Source organism: Thalassophryne amazonica, chromosome 18, assembly GCF_902500255.1.
Source record: "Thalassophryne amazonica chromosome 18, fThaAma1.1, whole genome shotgun sequence".
Taxonomy (NCBI): domain Eukaryota; kingdom Metazoa; phylum Chordata; class Actinopteri; order Batrachoidiformes; family Batrachoididae; genus Thalassophryne; species Thalassophryne amazonica.
In genome coordinates this window covers 6,594,375-6,613,567 of record NC_047120.1, presented here as the reverse complement: position 1 = coordinate 6,613,567, position 19,193 = coordinate 6,594,375, and the positions used below count along the sequence as shown (strand labels likewise).

General features: G+C 40.7%; 1 long non-coding RNA gene across 1 annotated transcript; it reads left to right on the top strand.

The window, feature by feature from the left end:
* The first annotated feature begins 3,046 nt into the window (after positions 1–3,046).
* On the top strand, positions 3,047–18,970 carry LOC117530920. Its single transcript, XR_004566481.1, has 3 exons — positions 3,047–3,058; positions 17,516–17,520; positions 18,891–18,970. It is a non-coding gene; the product is annotated as an uncharacterized LOC117530920 (long non-coding RNA).
* Positions 18,971–19,193: the final 223 nt, after the last annotated feature.

Genomic DNA, 19,193 nt, shown 5'->3' with positions numbered 1-19,193 from the left:
GGGGTCGTTTTGACCGTTGGGGTTTTTCCGTAATTATTGTATGGCTTTGCCTTACAATATAAAGCGCTTTGGGGCAACTGTTTGTTGTGATTTGGCGCTATATAAATAAAATTGATTTGATTTGATTTGAATACGGTATGTCAGAATGAAAGAAAACTGTAAAGTCACACAGGTGAGGTTGTGCTGAAAACAAATGACACCAAACAAGGCAAAATAAACAGGTTTTTAAGGTAAATTATGAAGGGAAAACCAAAAGTAGTCAAAATGGTCAATTATATCCTTGGCCCCAGAGGGTTTAGGAGTTAATAATGACAGAAATGCAAGTATTAGAGATATTAGAGTATGAGATATACAAGTACTTATCCTTCCTTTGGTACCCCAGAGAAACCTTCACACACTTAACTTACAGCATAATCAGTCTACCACAGCTGTTCTGGCTTAAAAGTACTGTGATGAAGCCTAGTCTGCAAAAAACCCTGTTTGGGCCATGAGGTATTGGAAAACTACAGATCTGCTCCAAATCTAGTGCTTCATTTAATAATTGTTGAGAAAGTGATCTCAGCGTGTTTCTTGGAGATTTGCTGCTGGCGGCGAAGTGAAACTATCAAACATCTCATCCTGAGGGCTCTGAGTGGAGCCTGAACATGCCCGTCATTGATTATATGGAGTTTATAATTGTGGCCTTCAGAATATTATGTTGTGCTGTAAATGTACAAAGTTGATGGATGTTGGGATGCATTGACCCAACACCCATCACCTTACTGATGCATAGCCTGCATGCTCCACACATCACAATATCAATGTACAAGTAAATATACGTTTCTGCAATGGTGCATTTGACTGAGTATGACTTCTTTATAACTTCATTATGAAGTCATTCACATTAGTCAATCACAAGCATGATGCTTTAGACCATCCATCAAGGCTTCTTAGTTATTGAGATATACAAAACAGGTGTTTTTTGGTCAATGCTTTCTTTGACCCTTGACGTTTGGCCAAACTACTCCATCAAATCACCGCTAAGATATCTATCCAAATAATATTCACACACACACACACACACACACACACACCAGTGAAAACAATACCCAGTTATCCATTCTGCCGATTCACAGGAATGAATAAATAAATCCCTTTTTGCACCCCAGTAATTACACAAGTGATAAGGATGTATGTATCAAAGTGAGTGACATCCATTGGTCACTGCTAAAGTGTTCCACAGCCATTGTTTATCTTTTCCACAGCACTGGTTGTTTGCTGCACGTTGCTTTTGAGCACGTCGCCTTCAGTTGCTGCTGGTGGGCAGCTCAGTGGCGTCTGTAATACCTACCCCGCATGGACTCTTTTCATCTCAGTAATGAACGGCATGCCAAAGTTTGTACCACACCCCATGCAATCAAATGTCACTTGACACTTGCTCCTCGAACCCTCATAGCTGCACTGCAGTTCAGCCTCATTTGCCATCTGCTGAATCACTTGGATATCTCTCCATCAGTAAGAGGCGTAATTGACGTCTTACCGTGATAATTGCTACCTGGAAATTTAGGCGTTCTTGAATTTCTGTTTGACATCTTCTGACAAACCAAATGCAATTAAGAAGTGATTGTTGCTATGCAGAAATATCCCCAAAGTTGCAGAAGCATCATGGAGTCTCTGAAAATGTTCTGAGAAGACAGATGTGGACAAAACAAGTCAGACAGTGATGTCATCAGTAAACATCAGAAGTGTGTAAACATCTGGAAACAAAAGGCCCATTATGCCTGGTGAAGGGCTGCTCATTAAAACAACAGCATCTCTCTGAGATCCGTGTTGTTGAAGAAGCATCAACAGCTGACAACCTATCTGTTCAGTTCTCATAAAATCCCCGTCTTCACGGGTGTCCAGGCACGCCCACCATGAAGCACCACCTTATCAGGATCTCCACATGAACATGAAAGGACTTCAGTGTCACTGATTCACAGCTTGTCCAGATGGACTTTCCACGTCTTTGTCATTAATGTGTGTCTCTGTGTGTAGCAGAGCTTGTCTTCTTTTATTTTGCGGATTTTACAGATATAGAGTCATTCTTAATTTTTCTCACATCCATTCAACATTCAGCGTGCTTCAGCGTTTCCCGGTTGTTTTTTTTTTGTTTGTTTTTTTTTTTTTTTTACGAGGACTTGTACCTTGGTGCTCCCTGGCATTGTACCATCATTTCCTCATTCGGTGGCTTTCTGTGCGCTTTGTGGTGCCGCCAGTCTCTTGCGAGCTCTCACTCCCTGTGGCATCGTTCTCCCTCCTGTGTGTTCTGACATTTGGGAGCTCTCATTAACATTTGTTACATGTTAACATTTGTTATTAGTTAAGGGGATGCTGAGACACATCCAGTCTATGCACCATATAACTTTGCCCCAACTGGATAGTTTGCAAGGTTTCTCTGTTCATTTCTCTGGTGTCTGTTTTCTGCCATCTGAGAATTTTATTAATTAGTCCACAGCATTTTCTTACCTTGTTATTGTGTATTTGACTGAATCCTACTCCTTTCCTTCATGTGCTTCTTCTGATACATTTGCTCTTTTTGTGTTTCACTTGGCTTTACTTCCTGTCTCACGGGCAGAGACACTTCCAGCTTCACATGCACACCCACTTGTATAGTAATGGTCACAGCTGTCTGCAGCCCACACTCCTGTGCCAGATTGTCTTGCTCTCATACCTGATTTCCCACATTATTTGTCCACATTTGATGTCCTTTTGCCGACCCACGATGCCTCTTCATGTCCACCTGGTATTTGTTCAAAGCCTCTGCTTACTATTTCCTTGGATCACTGATTGGCTTCTTTCCTCACAGAATGTTGTACAGCAGCTGAACATCCCCTGAGAGTCCCTGGGAGACTCACTTGGTGCTAACACATTGGATGGCCAGGCCCTGGTGTTAGTCACCCACAAGATGTTTCCTCTTTAGCTAATGTTGGCATGTAATCACTGTGCATTTACTCAGCTTCTTGTAATGGACACACCTTTAAAACCTTTTGTGTTTGGCTTTCCTTGAACCATTACAGAACAGCCCACAGGAAACATTGTAAATTGTTCACTGCATTGTAAGTCTACTTGCATAAAAGCTTTGTTAATTGTAGATCCCAGCAGTTGGCAGTCCTATCACATCACCTTGGGATACCTTCTAAATATATGGAGTTAGAGGAGGTCTTGGAGGAATTGGGCCATGCCTCTGCTACCTTAGAGGTCATATGACTGCTTTATGGGCCTCCATGGGGTCACACCACCAAATGGCATCTCTGCTCCCTCTTTGGATCCGAGCTCCAGGTAATGAAAAAAAAAATCCATCCACGAAGGGGTATGTACTGGAATAACTCACATCTCCTCATCACTGGCCGGAGCCAAGTTCTTTGACAAGAAAAAGAAGAACAAGTTACCATGACCCTGCATTAACTATAGGGGCCTGAATGTAATTACATTTAATAAAACAAACAAACAAAACAGCTTTAGGTCCAATTCCCACTGCATTGGAGCAACTGTCTTAGCTGAAGTGTACTTGAAAAACACACATCAAGTATGCATCAAGGAAGGTGATGACTGGAAAGTTTCCCTCAATACATTTATTTAGCTATGCTTTTTGGGTCTGCCTTTCCAAGATATTTAAGCTTTTACATTTTAGGTAGGCATAATAATCTTGTGTTGCTCGAAGAGTTTTCAAGATAAATCATAAACACAGACCTTTTCATGTTCCTCTAATTGTTTGTAACACTGTAAAAATCAGCAAAAGGGTTATATATTAATCGTTAATGCCATAGTAGTAACATATCTTAAAACAACACAAAACACAGGAAAACAACCCCAAAAAAGGAGAAAGACAATCAAGAATTTCAACAATCATTTTCATTATCAGTGGCCCAAAATTAGTAAAGTTTGAATATATTTATTTCTGAAGCATTTTGGCTGTTGACCAGTGATATCAGTGGTCTTTAGTATCAGAGAAAGAGATTCATGAATTCCTTCATTGATCATTTTCTATATCTGCAATTAGAATGACTTAGTGCTGCCGTGACAAAAATGAGGCGCTTTTCGTCACAATATCATGAATCAATAGATTCATGTATATTTTGTGCTGCTGAATCACGACATGCCGTGAGACTGGGTTGTTTGTTTATAGACAGTCGCAAACAATGGGTGGACCTGGTTTTCTATTGGCTTACAGGTGGTCCTTCCATGTGTGTGCTTGGCACATGATCAAAACGTGTTATGTCATGTTTTTAGGCCATGTGATAGAAGTTAGTTTAAACTGGAGCACTTGAAATCAGGATCTTCACAATTTGATAAGAGAGATGGCGACTTGCTGTCTATGTCTTAGATAAAAGAGTAGGAATGCCACAGTTTGTACTTTCTTAAACAGATTAAAAAAAAGATTTTAACAAGAACAGATTGAGTCACTGTGCAAATATGAAAAACATACTGACCCAGTGCAAACTTGCTGGTCATCATTCCTAACCTCACATAACCTTTGCAGGAATGTACAAGTATTTAACATGTGTTGGAATGAATAATATATAACATACGTCAGGGGTGGACAATTATTTTTTGCAAAAGGCCAAATGAGAAACAGAAAATTTTGTAGAGGGCCGGGCCAAAAGGCTAAAGTCAACTCTGAACAAGAATAATTTCATTCCTATATAAAAAGCAGTAAATAGCAATGTTTTGACAAACAAAAAAGAACTTACCTTACAAAAATGTAATTTATTCAATCAAATTTTCCAAGACAATAGTGAATAAAATGTGAAACATTTCTGACTCATTACATTTGTGATCATTTTCACTCACACTGACCCCAAAACACATTTTGAGTTTAATATACTGTTGAAACTGAAACTTACTGTTGGAACAAGGAGGTTCTTAGCTTTCTGAAGACATCACAACAACTGTCATTGTAAACCAGATTTTAAAGACAAATCAGTGAGACAAATCTAGTCTCTGTTGATCTTTAACAAGTGTATCAAAGTCAGGCTGAATGTCTGAGGTGGAGATGCAAAGAAAAGCTGACAGATGATCATCAGTGAGAGACGACATGCACCTGGCTTTATTAAACTTCATCACAATTCAGCATTCAGCATCCACCTCTCTCTTTTTGGCATGAGTGGACATTTTTGAGGAGCGGTACACATTGATTGGATTAATCATTTCTGTGAACAAATTACAAAAAAAAAAAAAAAAAAAAAAAAAAAAAAAAAAAAAAAAAAACAGGCTTCAAAGTAAAAGCAATGCAGTTTTAGTTCAGTCATAAAGGTCCGGTCACATGACAACAGCAGCACGAAAAAAAGTCAAAAGGCCACAAACTGTCGGGAAAAGGTGGATGAATGATCCTGCATCTTTCCCATTACTGACAAGCTTGTACATCAAGAGCCCATGAGTGCTCTGTGCCAGGTTCTGCTATACTCCGGAGGTCACGCACACGCAGCCACAAATGGCTTGGGACATGGATGAAGGTCACCCACAACACTAACTTGATAGAATAGTAAATATTTTATTCTTTCAAGTCAGCCAAATGGCCGGATACAGCTCACGGGCTGTAAAATGCCCAGATGTGACATAAGTGTTTCTAAGGTAGACATGGTGGTGGTGCTTTAATGTTGGATTGTGATGTACCTGGATAACATTCGGATGATTGTGTTCCGCACAGCTGGCATGGCTCGGCTCAAGGTTGATTGGCACACTCCTGACTGATCAGGGAGCTCATGATGGAAAGCCACTGATGCCAGGACGCCCAGCGTGGTCAACAGCTGTGTGGGCACAAACAACCCCTGGCTCCTCACCATATTGCACTCTGGGCCGACCGCAGTTGTGTGCAGAACTGCACTGACACTGGCCTTGGTAATCAAAGTCGGCTTATGAGGCAATAATCATCATATGCAAGTAAATATTCATGTTCCCTGAATACACGTTCACGTCGGACTGCACCATTTGCAAGGTCCTCTAACAACACTAATGCAGCCACTGTTTGTGCCATTTTCCTCATCACTTTGCACCTGCTTTTATATCCACCCATATAACTGCAAACACGTGGGTGTGTTAATTGTTCATCAGTGTGTCTCTGATGTGCACATCACTTTGATGACTTCTTGTTTTCACACTATTCAGAGTTTCTCAGCAGCATCACCTCCACATGTCCACAGTGGAACTTTTGACACATCAGAACATGAGCGTGGAGATGGACGTACACAGCCTTTGTGCACGAGGCCCCTGATCTGTCAGAACACAACACCCAGAGACGAGGTTGCAGTTGCTTTTACAGTGTTACTGATGAACATTTTGTGGACTCCCTCACTGAGTCGCCTCAGAAAACATATATACTAAATTTAAGTACACTCATTAGCCCCTTTTGTCTGTGCTCTCTCAGGGTAGAAGACACCAGGTTTTGGCTCAGTGGGAAGGCTATGGCCCTGAACAGTGCTCTTGGGAGTTGGCCAGAAACATCTCTGACTCGGCCCTTTTCCATGATTGAAGTGGACACCATCACTGCTGTGTTCTGTAACTTGTCACTCTTTCTCTCACACTGAAAAGCACACAGCCTGTGATGGAGCCGAGTCTCCCACCGTGATCTGACAGAACCAGACGTTATGCTCCATTCTCTCTGTTCTGAATTGTCTACAGACATATTTTGTTGAATTTTAACTTATGTCCATGTATTTTTGATTTTGTGTCAGTCCGTGTTGATCATCTTTGTGATTGTTTGGTTGTTCACCACTTTCAATTGTTTTTTGTAAAGACTATACAGATACACTTAAATATTTTTCCAGGCTTTCCTCATTTATTCATTTTTGTTCTTTTTTGAAATCCCTTCCTTGGAGCATCCCCCCGCCCATTTTACTGTTGAGTCCTGACTCCCCTTTCTCTCTTTTGATATTACCTCCATCTCTGCCCTCGTCTGTTCTTCTCTCGGCACACCGGAGGTCGGTGTAATTAGATTTGAGGTATTAAACTAGATTTGATTAAACGAGGGCCAATTTACAGGCTGTTTAATGAAATCAGGTCCCATCACCTGCTAGGAACCTGATCTGAGGAGGACACACACACACACACACACACACACACACACACACACACACACACACACACACACACACACACACACACACACACAGAGTACATTTTAAAGGAATCGCTCCTTCAAATGCACCAATGACTCAGACAGAGATGTCATGATGGAAAAGCAACAAGTTGTGACGTCACAGTCCGCCTGATCTATCGTCCCTTGTCGGGGTGTTGAGTCAGACTAGTTGTTGGCTTGATTCCTTATGGTCCTGATTTGTTAATCACACTTTATTTTTCCAACAGTTAGCTTAATTGTCACTAATGATAAACAAGCTTTTAACAATGAGGACGCAGTGTCAGGACTACATGAGCTACATGATGTGGAGACACGCAAGGATAGTTTATTTGGTACTCTGTCAAATGGAATAAACATGAAAGGGGAAAGATGTTAGTGGGAGCTTGAGTGTGTGAGGTCGTACCCATTGTGTGGTCAGAACAGCGTGCACACAAAGTAGTTAAAAGAAATGAGGTTCACCAGCTGACAATGTGTGACATTCACAATTTTATACATGCGTTTATTGACAAATACTGAACACAGGGAGACAATCAGGCCTGTTAAGAATCTGCAGCTCTAGTGTCACCATCAATTTAATTTAATTTAATATATTTTATTTATATAGCACCAAATCACAGCAAAGCTACCTCAAAGTGTTTCACACAAGTAAGGTCAAACCTTACCAACACCAAGAGCAATCACACAGGTGACAGTGGTAAGGAAAAAACACATGATTTGAGGAAAAAACCTCAAGCAGGTGACCCTCTGCTTGGGCCCGCACCTCAGAGAGAAAAAACAGAATCAGGCATCAAATACAGTATAATTTGTCAGCATTAAACAAAAAAAAAACAAAAAAAAAAAACAGAAGAAATACTAAAGTGATCACCGGCCACTAGCCCTAAGCTTCACTAAAAGACCCACACATTAGATAAATTTGAGGCAACACCCGCTCTTTTTACTAATAAAATGAATTTAAAAGAGTAAAAAGCATGGCAACATACTATGCCAGTATGCTAGCCATATGAAAGGGAAAATAAGTGTGTCTTAAGGCTGGACTTGAAAGTCTCTACAGAATCTGACTGTTTTATAGGCTGCTTTTCTCTGCTGAAACCTGTGTCAGCCTCCATATGTTATTACATATGCAGGCTATACAAGCCACACAGGGACAAAGAGAGGAGGTTGGTCATATGCTAAACTTTGTGGGGATTTTCACTGCAGACTAAAGTCTGCTCTCTGGGCCTATTAGTGTTAAGTATTATAAATTGTGGTGTTTTTCTATTTTTTTCCTCCGCTTCTGTGTGTGCGACTTTCCATGTCATTCATGCACGTGAACATGAGTGTGCATGAAACCATTGCTGCGGTTTCATGCACATCTGTCCGAACGTGCATTCCTCACGACAGCAGGTGGAATGTTTCATGGTTCCCCATTACATATTTGATTTGCGGAATGTCTTCCAGTTTCTGTGTCTTTCGTGTTATACCCTTAAGGTCCTTTAAGTTGATGGAATACATCTTTATTCATCACAACATCCCCTCAATGTACTGCTAATCCCAGTTCTATGACATTGTGATCTTAGTACAGTACATTGTCATTGTAACTGGTGTTTAGCCTACAACCAAATTACCATTCATGAAGTATTTTCAACAGAAATACTTCTGCCCTTCTTAAAATGACAGGCAGTTATTACAATAATTGTTTAAATGACAAACAGAAAACGTATCTTGGATCAAATGATAAAAAAATAGGGTAAAACTGTTGGCTAAATAAAATCTAAAATGAACAATGGTTACTCTTAGTACATAAAATAAGGTATGACCTCAATGAAATTGACTGCAAAATAAATAATGTTGCAGGGGCAGTGGTGGCAGACAAACTGAGAAGTCATTTCCAGCTGAAATAATACTTTTGCACTCAGGCTCAATCAGACATGACAGAGGAATGTGGACTATTGTTTCTTTGGAATGTGCCCAGACAGGTTCACTTGAGCTGCATGCTAATTCCTCTCCAAATGTTAGTATATGGAGAGGAATTAATATGTTTTGCAAAGAGGAGGGGGCAGGCAGCAGAAACAAAAATCTCTGGGCCTGCCAGTGTTACCCCTCACTCACACTGCCTCCGGTGTACGGTTGCGGGGTACGGATGCGGGACCCACTGAGAATCCAAGTCATTAAAAAGATGCAAACCTCTTTCAGTGGCCATGGAGCTCTGCATCTGTGCCTACCGAACCCCTGTGGGGCTGCGTATTTTTCCACAAGAAGTCTATCATTGCGGGCTGCCAGAGCGTTTCGCATCAAAACAGCGAGCATAGTCTCTGTACCTGTTGCCGGAGTTGGCCGCAGCTCCGCACAACAGACAGGGTGGCGGTGCCGGAGTTGGAGGTGTGAGTGGCCCGCTGCGGCACTTACTGAGCCCACAGACTCGGTAAGAGCATCGGAGGCAGTGAGAACAAGGCCTTAAGGCCCCTTCACACATAACACGATTGAAGCCGACTCGCGCACGAAAGTGGAATTGCATGCCATTCTTGAAAAATTGGAGCTGCCTCCAATGCCTCGTATACTTGTCGCTACAACTATTCACGCACACCAGTGGCTGAAAGACAGAGTGGGCCCTGTGAGAGCCCATTTGATCCCTCTTTCTGCAGGTGTCGGCCAAATTCCAGGTGACACACACAAACATCCAGTACCACTCGCAGAGCACTTAGGAAATGTGAATCCATTCACATTTTTGCACGTTAACCACAAAAATAGTGAGCAGATGACCACTTTTGAGCTGGCTGTGAAATTTGTCTAAGTGCTTCCATGACGTCCATGTGGCATTGCCAAGCAACACACGTGGCATGCCAGAGTGTCAGCCACCCCCTCAACACATGTGGCGTGCATGTGTATCGCATGTGAGCATGCGTCTCACCCCCTGCCCCAGCTCCTCCCCCCCGCAACACATGTCATACATGTCTGTTGTGCCCCTAACACATGTGGCGTACAGGGGGGAGCACACTTGCATGATATGCTGATATTTATGTACAGACAGATCACATGGGGAGCGGCCAGCTACATCTGAGTGCACATAGCACTGCAAGATGCCTCTCGGCTGATCACCACCAGGACTCAATGACAGCTGGAAATGAAAGCTCAGTGCACACGACGTGTCACATTGAAATTACAGAGAAGAGAGACAGCACAAGTATATAAATAAATACTACAATAACCCATAACTAAAAACAATTAATCACAGCACACAGAAACAGAGAGTGACTCTGTGTTCTGTGAACTGAACGGGCAGGTGGGCGTGTCTTCCCACTGCAGCAGCTGTTGAGATCTCTGGACTCGCGAGTTGCAGTTGGAGAACAAGTATGGTGTTTTGAAGGACATGACCATACAACAATACGCCATGAGGCATGCGACTGTGCATGCTGTCCTCACATGGAAATACATAAAAACATATCGCCTTTGCCATGGAGTGGAAAGCCACTCTGTGTGCATGTGTGCACACCAGCAGGCTGCACCATGTGAAAAGGACCATCTGATCATGTGAACGCTGGTGATCTGTATGTCACGTCACCCATGTCAGCTCTTGTTCACATGACACGGTATCTATAACCACAAAAACAGCAATCCTGCTTTTAACAAGGAGCACATTCGTGCAGCAGAAAACAGAATATTTACAGAGGAATCCTGCAAATGGTGATACAAGCACCAAATTCAGCAGAAATACTCCTTAGACATTACTCTTTTGAGAAAAAAAAAAACTGACTGGTTGCTGGAATTTTCAAAAGACAACCAGGTAAGGGTCAATTGAAGAATTAAATGGTCAAAATTAAAGAATGCCCCACCATATTGAAAACTCTCAGTCACTCATTCACCTTCAATGGCTTACTCCAGTTAAGGGTCACAGGGGCCTGGAGCCTATCCCAGCAGTCATTGAATGTGAGGTGGGGTACACCCTGGGCAGGATGCCAGTCTGTCATAGGGCCACATTTAGATTACACCTACATTCACACCTGCACACAGACCTACGGACAATTTAAAGTTTATATTGAAAACTATAGCACATTATTTGTCTGATCAAAGCGATTCCAAAAAGATATAGTTTGGACTATCTATGACTGAATGTTATGGAGTTATGGGGCAAAAACAGCAACAATGATGCTAATTTCAGTTGAATTGAATTGAACTGAATTTAACTGAATTGGTGCCAAAGATCAATTTCAGTTTGTACAGGGGTTAAAATTTAAAGTTGTTCCAATTTTGGTGAAATTTGATACAAATTATTGGTTGAATTGAAAGGGTTTTAAAAAGGAATAGTTTGCACTATGTGTCATATTTAGTTATCATGTTATGAGGTGGGGAGGTGATGGTCTAGTAGTTAAGCGTTGGGCTTGAGAGCAAAGGATCCTCAGTTCAAATCCCAGCCTGGCTGGAAAATCACTAAGGGTCCGGGGGCAAGGTCCTTAATCCCCTAGTTGCTCCTGGTGTGTAGTGGGCACCTTGCAAGGCAGCAGCCTAACAACAGAGTGAATGTGAGACATTGATGTTTAAAGTACCTTGAGCATCTGATGCAGATGAAAAAGTGCTATATAAATGCAGTCTATTTAACATATGTCACATGTCATAAAATCCAATGAATGTCAACTTTGTTGACCTTTATTTTGAAGACCCAGCATTCAACAGTCAAATCTACTCCATTTATTAATCTGTACTGTTATATATATATATATATATATATATATATATATATATATATATATGTATGTAAGTTGAATTGACAAAGTAGGAAAACATTATATGTGGTCCAAATTAAAATTAAACTTATTTTTCAATTTTTATCATTAATTACCATATTTTTACCTTAAATATTTACCATTTTATCTGAAAAATACATTAATTTGGTTATTTGTCCACAATAAGTGTCACAAACACAGGGAATGTGTTTTTGTGAGGTAGCTACCAAAATTGGTGAGGTAGCTACTAAAATATCACAGTGCGACATCGTCCCCTCAGTTGGGCCAAATGGCCCAAAATCTAGATCCTGGCCCATCGCCTAACAGTTAGCTCTTTGGTCTGTTTGTAAAACTTAAAGCAGAATGACTCCAAACCCCAAAGCTCTGCACCATATAATAAAATAGGGATCACCCGTTGATCAAACAGCTCCAGCTGGACTTCTCTACTGGTACTTCAAACCTTCTCTCTGAACATAAGTAACCTTTTCTTACACTTTACACATTTGTTGTTAGAGCTGAACAATGTCCCACGTAGATATATTCATCTACTGGTTGAAGGTCGGTTGATATCAGGCATGCCCTCTGCAGAATATGACAGTTCTTTTCTCTTTTTTTCTGTATTCATGTTAATGATCATGCATCACAGTGATCATTCACACTATTTTGGAGCTCAGACGCTGATTCAGCCAAAACAATTTTGCCTTCAACGTAGAGCACTGAGAAGATCTGGAGATAGGTTTCCGCATCATCATCCCTGAGGCTAGTATCTCACCAGTGGTGTCAAAAGTACACACATTTGTTACTTAAGTAGAAGTACAGATACTGCAGTTTAAAAACACTCTGGTAAAAGTTGAAGTATCAACTTGACCTCTTTACTCAAGTAAAAGTGAAAAAGTATGTGCTCCAAAACCTACTTAAAGTATAAAAGTATAAAGTAACCTTTAAAAAAAAAAGAAAAAAGGTAGATGCCACTATATGAATTGAAAGCTTAATTTAAAAACTGATTTGTTCTACATGTGGCCCAAGACCCAAAATCCAAAATTACCCCCGAACACCACCTGCACGAAAATGTTTCTAGAAGCTCTGAAATGCAATCTTGGACTATTCCAGACAATAAACTGCAGTGAGTGCAGCATCCATTTAGTGAAGGAGGAAAACAAAACAAAAAAAAACAAACAACTTTCCTTATTCAAATTCATTCCAGTAGTATTCTGCTCTTACAAGGACGCAGCAGTTTTCTAGTTTGGCAGATAGTTCAGGAGGAAATCACTGAAGAAATGAACACATTGAAAATATGGTTTGACCGAAACAAATTGTCATTAAATAAGACAGGGATGAAGTGGAGGTGTAAGAGTCACTAGGTGTTCACAGGTAACACTTATTTCTGTATGTATGTATTTATTTATGTATGATCATTGTTAGTTGCTTTTATATTCTCTGTTGTATTTCTATTCAGGTTCTTTTTGTCTCTTTCTCTAAAATTGTATATAATAATCATTAGATTATTAATATATAAACAAAAATAAATTTAAGAAATATTACAATTTGAAAACAAATGCACCCGAACGTTATGAGAGCTGCAATTGCTTAATGCTAACTTTTAACATTGAAAATGCCATAGACATGCTAACGTGTTAGCGTCGCTCCCGTTTTGAAGTTATAAAATACATCTATCAACTGTTTCAGAAGACCATAACAGGTCGGTTTAACATAGAAAAGGTAAATAATACTCACAGACGTATGCTCTTTAGGGTTTTAGCGGGGGAAAATTAAGCGAAAGAAAGAAAGAATAAACGAAGCAATAGGTCGAAGCATTGCTTCAATCTGCGAACCACTGCTTGGATTGGTTCACGGTTCAAAGCAAAGCCATGCTGCAGAAAAGTTGATTACAGGCGCACATGACGTGAAATATATATATATTATATATATATATATATATATATATATATATAAACATTAAACTGAAGCCAAGAGTAACGAGGCTGTTTGTTTTAAAAAATGTAAGGAATAGAAAGTACAGATACTTGTGTGAAAATGTAATGAGTAGAAGTCAGAAGTAGGCAGAAAAATAAGTAAAGGAGTAAAGTATAGATACCTTAAGTACAGTAACGAAGTATTTGTACTTCGTTACTTGACACCCCTGTATCTCACTGGGCTGCAAGTGGTGGAGAGGTGGCGGAGACACAAAATCACCCAAAAACACATGAAAAAGTGAGATTCCACAATGAATCACAATCGTGAAATCTCACTGAAATGGTCTTACCGATACATCCAGGCATAGTGTCCAACTGCTCGTTAAATGCCACCCAGAGTGGTGGCAAAAATACAGCCACAAATCTCAAGCAGTCCGCACACATACTGCACAAGAGACACTGAGCGCACATGCTCACATGCACAAATTGAGGGGCACTGGTGTGGCTTTTGCAAGCACAAGGACTTGTGTGTGAATACCACACGGTGCTCTCACGGCTGATGAGCACCACTGGCATTACTGAGAGATGACATATTTGTGCACAAAGTACTCAGGATGGATGTGGACTATCACATTGTTATTATTTGAGTCTGTGAAAATTCCCTTGACTTTAGGCAGGAATGGCACTGACAGTGATAATAAAAAAAGTCAAATGCAGAATAAAATAATAAATAATCATTAAAAACACAAGAAACATATGGAAAGTCACTCAGGGACTTGCAGAATGATGCCTAGGAGCTGGTACATGTCAATATTATTGCCCTCACTGGTGACAGTCGTCTCCTCCTGCAAATGACCGGTACAATCCTCCACTGGCCAAGCACTGTGATGCACTCGAAGCACTGCTCGATGTGCATGCAGGCTCTATGATTGTCTGGAATTGCTCAGATAAAATAAAATAAAGAGCCTCAATGTTGTCCTCACTTTCTGCACAGGTGATGTCCAGCATGATGTCCATGAATACATGGTGGGTGTTTGCCAGCCAGCAGCATTAAACTTATTCCACTGCTGTCCTCAGAAAAATAATAGAAAAAATAAATGAACATAATAAATCTGGGTCATACAGCTAATCTATGGCTGGGCAGGGTGTGTCCAGCATGCTAATGTACGTACATGGCAAGTGTGTGCTAACAGAGAGCATTAAACTAAATTTCTACTTTGGTCTTCAGAATAATAAATAAATAAAAACAAGAAAAAATAAATCCAGTTCATTCAGCTCATCCGTAGCAGGACAGGAGTGTCCTGTCCTGTTTTTTTGGGGAGGAAATTTTGTCCACATAAGAGTGGATTTATCTATGGACAATGTACAGGCAAATTGCCAAATGCTAATATTACAGATTTGAAATAAAATTTGACCCTTTTTATTGGGTGTGCTCAGACTAAAATGGCTAGAATCCGTGCAGGAGAAGATTTTTTTAATGGCATTTATTTAAGTGGCCCATTCAATCAATCAATTTTTTTTTTATATAGCGCCAAATCACAACAAACAGTTGCCCCAAGGCGCTTTATATTGTAAGGCAAGGCCATACAATAATTATGGAAAACCCCAACGGTCAAAACGACCCCCTGTGAGCAAGCACTTGGCTACAGTGGGATGGAAAAACTCCCTTTTAACAGGAAGAAACCTCCAGCAGAACTCAGGCTCAGGGAGGGGCAGTCTTCTGCTGGGACTGGTTGAGGCTATTGAGTGTAGAACTTTATCACATTCTGTATCTGTGTTGAAATGATGTAAACAGTCATTTGTGTACTGTGGTAAATCTTGTAATGACTTACACAGAGGAGAATTAAACAGCTACTGAGAACTTGTGATAAACATGAATCACTGAAAAGCACAACAACTGCTTTCTACAGAAGATACTAAAGGTACAGAGGATGATCGACTGGTTACAGTGCTGGACTTGTGACCAGAGGATCATCAGGTCCTATCCCAGTCAGACAGGAATATCACTTAATCCCAGGTTTGTTGTTCCCAGTGTGGAATTGGGTGCCTTGCATGGCAGCATCCTGTGTGTGTGTGTATGTGCCGATTTGTGTGCCTGTGCGTTTGTGTGTCTGTGTGTGTATGTTTGGGGGGGAACAGATGCATGAATCAAAGTGTTTTGTCCATGAAAACACTTTGTAAATGCAGTCCATTTACCGAACCTAACAACTGCTAAAAGAATACTGTCCTGGTGCATGATGGGAACTGACATATCTCAGAATGATGTATCATTACTGCACTGCACTAACAAATGGTATTCAGTCAAGTGCAACATAACACTTGTAACAGATTACTGCCTTGGTAACATTACTGAGCTGAGACAAATGGCACACAAATGGGGGAAAGGTTGACAAGACCTCAGTCGCATCATCACAGTACTCGAGAAGAACAAATACATCGGACATAGAAGATATTCTTCTGCCAGCCAGACATGATTCACCTCCAATATGCACAATATTTCAGCTTAATGCAAAGTATGCAGGGAAATAAGAGAATAAAAACATGAGTTTATTCTACATCAAAGTTGTGTGGTGATAGCGGTGCATGCCTGAGTGCACCATGAGAACACATTTATCTCACCTTCTCCATATATATATATATATATATATATATATATATATATATACAGAGGTGTCAAGTAACGAAGTACAAATACTTCGTTACTGTACTTAAGGTATCTATACTTTACTCCTTTACTTATTTTCCTTTTCTATGTTAAACCGACCTGTTATGGTCTTCTGAAACAGTTGATAGATGTATTTTATAACTTCAAAACGGGAGCGACGCTAACGCGTTAGCATGTCTATGGCATTTTCAATGTTAAAAGTTAGCATTAAGCAATTGCAGCTCTCATAACGTTCGGGTGCATTTGTTTTCAAATTGTAATATTTCTTAAATTTATTTTTGTTTATATATTAATAATCTAATGATTATTATATACAATTTTAGAGAAAGAGACAAAAAGAACCTGAATAGAAATACAACAGAAAATATAAAAGCAACTAACAATGATCATACATAAATAAATACATACATACAGAAATAAGTGTTACCTGTGAACACCTAGTGACTCTTACACCTCCACTTCATCCCTGTCTTATTTAATGACAATTTGTTTCGGTCAAACCATATTTTCAATGTGTTCATTTCTTCAGTGATTTCCTCCTGAACTATCTGCCAAACTAGAAAACTGCTGCATCCTTGTAAGAGCAGAATACTACTGGAATGAATTTGAATAAGGAAAGTTGTTTTTTTTTTTTTTTTTTTTTTCCTCCTTCACTAAATGGATGCTGCACTCACTGCAGTTTATTGTCTGGAATAGTCCAAGATTGCATTTCAGAGCTTCTAGAAACATTTTCGTGCAGGTGGTGTTCGGGGGTAATTTTGGATTTTGGGTCTTGGGCCACATGTAGAACGAATCAGTTTTTAAATTAAGCTTTCAATTCATATAGTGGCATCTACCTTTTTTTCTTTTTTTTTTAAAGGTTACTTTATACTTTTATACTTTAAGTAGGTTTTGGAGCACATACTTTTTCACTTTTACTTGAGTAAAGAGGTCAAGTTGATACTTAAACTTTTACCAGAGTGTTTTTAAACTGCAGTATCTGTACTTCTACTTAAGTAACGTGTGTACTTTTGACACCACTGTATGTATATATATATATCATACGAAGGTCCCGCATCACCACAGTGTTCACTTTGGCAATGATCTGGTCATTTCGGCATGTTGATGGCCGTCCACCGTCGTATGACTATCCGAGAAATTGCAGAAGAGGTGGACATTAGCACTTTTTCAGCACATTCCATTGTGAAGATTTGGCCATGAAAAGAGTTGCAGCGAAATTCATGCCGAAGCTGCTGACTGGGGAGCAAAAGCGCCTTCATGTTGAAGTCTCACAGGACATGCTGGACTCCGAAAAATGATGCCCACCTCTTCTGCAATTTCTCAGATAGTCACACGACTGAAAAGCCACCGAAAGCCATCTGAATCTTCCGAATGGTTTCCACCTGGCTGTCGCCCAGTTTCTGGCAAAATTTGATGCTGCGCTGCGCCACTCGTTCCGTCATTTTCCTTGCAATGAAAATCTGACAAGCGCACTACACACGACCTCACACAAACGCTGCTTGCCAGCAAATGACGCAATTGACATGAAAAAATTCATGTGCACGAAGGTTCAAGGTTGGCTCACGCAAGCAGGCTTGATTCAAATACATCAGGTTTTTGAAAAAAATAAGGTCCGATACTTTTCTAACAGACCAGGGAGGAGTTTGGTTCCATGCTCAATTCCACGTTCAGTGGGATGTACAAATGGAACATGCATGAATTCATGCCTACGCACTTTAATACATCTGAATATATTTGGGCTTATGCCAGATTCAGGGTTTTGGCAAATGGCAAATTTTAGTAGAAACTCCATGCAAGTATTTGTACATGAGGCCCAGGTCTTAATGGGGAAAAAAATGATGAGGCAGGATTCTCCATTTTACCAAAATTTCATTTTAGCAACTCCAAATGGTACTTCGTAGTTTATTTGGCCCCCAGGTGCTTGCCTGCATGTGGCTCCTAATGAGATGACAGATGGTATCCTGGGGGATCTCCTCCCAGATCAGGACCATGACATCACTGAGCTCCTGGACAGTCTCAGATGCAACCTGGTGGGCACAGGTGGCCTATGTGGTGAGGGGTACAAGGCACCCACCTGATGATTTGGTGAGGGAGTACATAATGTCCCAGAGGTGTTCTGTTGGATTTAGGTCAGATGAGCGTGGGGGCTACTCAAAGGTATCAGTTCCCTCATACTCCAGGAACAGCCTACATACTCTCACCACATGAGGCCAGACATTGTGTTGCACCAGGAGGAACCCAGGACCCACTGCACCAGTGTTGGGTCTGATAATGGGTCAAAGGATTTCATCCTGATACCTAATAGCAGTCAGGGTGCCTTTGTCTAGCCTGTAGATGTCTGTGTGTCCTTCCAAGGATTTGCCTCCTCAGACCATCACTGACCCACCACCAAACTGATCATGCTGAATGATGCTGGAGTCAGCATCACATTCTCCACAGTGTCTCAGACCCTTTCACATCTGTCACATTGTCAGGACAGGTGGTGGCTTGACACAGGACACTGTAGGAGACCAATGCAGACTCACAGGCATGGTAGGTTTAGATGAATAAAAGGATTTATCTGGTAAACAGGCATTTGGTTCGGTACACAGGAAGTCAGCCATACCATGGTGCAGGCTGAGACGTGGTCCATAAACCAGGCAGGGTTGGTTCACACGGCGTCGAGGTAAAACTAAGGCAGAGTCAAAAAACAGGCTGAGTTCAGGGTAATGGCGAGGCGGAGGTCGGAGTACACAAGCAAGGTCAAAAAAATACTAGACAGCAAACAAGATGTGAATGAGTGGTGAGAGAGTGAACAGTCAACAATCGGGCAGTGAGCTGTG